Here is a 4458-nt window from a genome sequence, read left to right as displayed (position 1 = left end):
TGAGTGCAAGCAAGCATTGTATCAAAGTTTATCCGTTCCTTTTATCCAAAGAAGGATAAAAGCGATATCTTTGGGCCCCTCGATGATTTAGTGATGACAAACGTAAATGCTCGGCCAGGCTAGGGCTAATTTGATTTGTTCAATTAGTCAGTCGTCATAAATCGGGAATCAAGATATAGTACAAAGAGAATGATTTGAAATCATATCTCATATGATATCTAGAATGGAGGAATATATGATCCCTTATCTAAGGACACGCGTATCTGATATGATCAGAGTTGACAACGGATTTGGAAAGCTACGATTGCAGATCAGGATCTGAAGTCATACGCAGAATAGTTATTAGACTTATCCAAGTGGGAGACTGTTGGATTAGTGTCTAAGTCCATAACTATTTTGGTATGTACTTGACCCGATGGTGCATGGTCCTTTTGGGTTGCCTTCACCAAAGCAACTTGATTGGAGAGATAACTAGAGAGAGAGGTTATTATGATTTATTAATATGTTATAAGAATAATATATTAAAGGAGAAAACATATTTGTTTAATTAATATTGGTCAATAATTAATTAAGAATTACTTTTGTGATCAAATGTAATTAATTAAACTGGAGGGGCTGAATTGTAATTATGTGATAGTTACAAAATAAGGTAAGGATTATCTTAAGGATAGGTTGGACGAATTTGAGGTGATAAGGACCTTAGAATTCGACTATGATAAGGATTCAAGGCTTATCTTATGGGTTGCTTGGTAAGCAAGCAACTAGATAAGGATAAGGACTGAAACCCTATCCCAACCCTATATAAAGACCCCTAAGGCCTTAGGATTTCGTGCACTTGATCCCTAGAGCATCTAAGGACGAATTTCTACCCCTCTCCTCTCTCTTTATACCTTCTCCACTTGCTTATGGTGTTTGTAAGCCATTAGAGGAGTGACACTTGTGACTCTAAGCCTTCCAAAGTCAATACAAGGAGGAATTGGATTGTTATTGCTACATAACAATCAAGGTAATATCTTAAACCTAATTATATGTTAATATCGATTTCCATATGCTAGAATTAGGGTTTATAGTCTTGGATTCAAAGCATGTACAATAGAGAAACCTAGATCCAAGCATTAGGGTTTGTATGAGCACATAGGATGTCTTAGGACCAAAACCCATCAGTCTCGCCCCTGGTCCGACCACCAAGTTCTCGAAACTCAAAGAATAAGGCTACCCAGGCCTAAAAGTCTTCTGCGTCATGCTCTAACTAGCAAATACTATGGATCCCCGTAGATTCACAACGCTTCTCGCTTGCTGCTTGGTGATTACTACGGCTCCTCACAGTATCACCACACCCTCTCACTGACTGGTGAATACTACGACTCCCCTCACTATCACAACACCATCTCGTTGACTAGTGAATACTACGGCTCCCCGCATTATCACAACACCCTATCGCTGACTGGTGAATACTATGGCTCCCCGAAGTATCACAACACCCTCTCACTGACTGGTGAATACTACGGCTCCCCGTAGTATCACAACACCCTCTCGATGACTCAGCTCTGCAGACCAACATAGATAGGTGCACACACTTACCTAAATTATGCATCACTATTCCTGACGACACTCGTTATAACAAAACACTTTTCCTCGCTGCAAACCACATTCTTAAATAATCTCGCTTGATGTCCGTTAGCCGAAGGGCTCCCACTGGAATCATAGATACGTGATGCACCACTTGCCATCTCATAACTCAAGTCTCAAAATAATCCGAAATTCAGGGCGCTATACTCGGATACATCGGTACACCATCACGGAACCTCACGATGTCTTGTTTTAGCCACTAATCTCCTACTTACGGCGTCATACTCAGATATAGCCACGCATCCTTTCAGAATCTCACAACTGATCCTCCTCTTACACAACTCGTAACTTTGGAGTATCCCAACTATCAATTGAAGCACGGCGGAATCGTCAATGACTTAGAACACGTTGACGACCATCCGAAACTCCATCCTCTATTGCTCTAAACCCATGCAAGAGTACACATACCGACCCAGAAATTGGCTGCCTAATCATCTCCTACCCTTCCCAAAGTGCATATAACAACCCATACATTGAACCAGAAGTTCTCAACCACCGAAACTATCCTTACGAGCCTCCCATCTTGAATTTACCATTACAACCCCGAGGAATTCCTAGCCACCACAAGATCTCCACCCAACGGCCACCTGCCGTGGAGACACTCATCCTTTCCTGAACACGTACAACATGTATCGTCTCGCTTTGCACCTTGTCTTGACCCCTAATAACCCTGGTTTCATGTATCCGAACCGCAGGTCACTATTTCCAGTCCTCTAACCGCCTTTGAACAAATCCTTGATTCTCTCAATAAAATGCTCGGTTCTCCCGCACTTAGGGCTCGAACCATCATCATTTTGGTACACCAACAATCTATTCCACTGACTGTTTCACCAGGTACCTCACGCTTACTCTTGGAAAGTACCACATATATTTGATGATCTTTCCAGTAGAGACCAAGCAACTCCAAACATCACGAATCTCAGATAAAATCCTCGAAAACTTCCCATCGTGTCATCCAAAATCTCATACCGACACACTGTCGGACATCTCAACTGTCCCGTAGTAGTTATGACTCTCAGTCTAAGAATAATGAATTCTCATACTTCTCATCTTCAACTCCCCAACCAATGTCCCATCATGAGAATTATCATGAGAACAGAAACATCACTTCCATACTCGATATCCATCATAGACAATGAGAGTTACCGCCCCAATATACTCCTCTTGACCACCTGACGTTGCTGCTAACACATGCCCTACTATACTCAAGTAGGGTATATCCTTGTCCTTGACCATATCAGTCATCACTGACGACCCTCTCATACTATAATATTACCTTGCGGTAGACATACTACCCAGATATTCTGGTGAAAGATCACAGCCAATGCTACACCATAGGGTTTACCCCCAGGCTTAGAAACCGGAAGCTCAAAATCCTTTCTGCTTCTCACAGAAAATAACACAACTCTGGTTACAGAAAGTGGCATCTCCACTATCGGCCGATTGCTCAACTCAGTCCATAATCCTCCATAAAACACCATCTCTACTCATCCCTGAGTCTTGCGAATCCAACTGTCATCTCACCAAAAATCTCTCGGAAACTAACTCAATTTCCCTCTCATGATATGATCCATTGAAACTCGTTTATCATGGCTCTCTGGCCCCACACTCTATCACATCTGATCTCAGACTAATCAATCACAACGGGATAACAGGTAAAACCAGAAGCACTAACCACCTCAAATCATGGTACTCGAACCATGTGATCATCTATCGATATGCTATGAATCATGGTACCCGAACCATGTTATCTCCTCTCAATCTGCTACTTAGAACCTCTGGAATTCTCCCTATTTCGAGTATGGGTCCTCTGCTTTCAGTACTACGGGCCCATACTACCTGCCACATCTACCCATACTTTCCACACGGATCGTTCCAAAATTTCTAAATAGTTGCTCAACCTCCTCAACCACCAATCCCGTCACGCGTGTTCGCTCCCCAGTGAAACACTCTCCTCTATTAACATACTCATCTGACTAAGCTCACTCTCTAGGCTCTTCCTAAGTTCTCACACTTCTCTTCCATCAGTTGCTGAAGAACTCCTGATCCTGAATATCGTCATATTCACTTAGTAGCTAACTCCCATCATCGAGAGTTCCACAAAGCACGAAGCAAGCAGCATCCGGGCATCGACTAATCTCAACCATCACGTAAAACCACTCTAGGTTACAACTCTATTTGCTCTGCTCACACTCAAAAGGTGTCACCGAACTCAAGCAACTCTACCCCACGCGGGTTCTAACTACTCTCTCATTAGGCTCCTCTAATGCTCATCTAGGTATCTCTCCTAGATTACTCCTCTACTCAAAGCTCTACCTCTACAATATTCTTGCTAGATACTCTTACCCAACACATACTCAAGGCACATAACAGATAGCAACAAATCCTAGGCTAAGGCATCACAAATTAGGCAACTCTAGCCCTAAAATATGAAACCTATCCTCTAGCATGCATAAATAGTATCTCATAAGTATCTCTTAACACAAAATAAGGGTATTTTGGGAAACCACCGTTCGGGCTCTGGCTGATTGTACACACTGCTCCTTCTCGTTTTCTCTTAGAACTCTTGCTCATTTTAGAAAAATCGTTTCTTTTGAAAATTTTCCTCAAATCCTCAGTTTGAGTCCAAACATACCCGAAGGTGCATCCGAATTCCTCAAACCAAGGCTCTGATACCAACTTGTAACACCGTAAATTTTCAAATAAAATTTTCATTTAAAATCGCATAATTCTCATAATACATTTCACAAAAATCTCATTTATTTGAAATACAAATCACACTCCATAATTGTTTGATTAAATCAAGGATCCTCGAAACATAGTTCTTTC

The sequence above is a fragment of the Lactuca serriola genome, chromosome 5 (genome assembly GCF_051521515.1).
Source record: "Lactuca serriola cultivar US96UC23 chromosome 5, Lser_US96UC23_V15, whole genome shotgun sequence".
In the NCBI taxonomy this organism is placed as follows: Eukaryota; Viridiplantae; Streptophyta; class Magnoliopsida; order Asterales; family Asteraceae; genus Lactuca; species Lactuca serriola.
The sequence above is the reverse complement of the archived record's forward strand: the minus strand, read 5'-3'. Positions refer to the sequence as shown.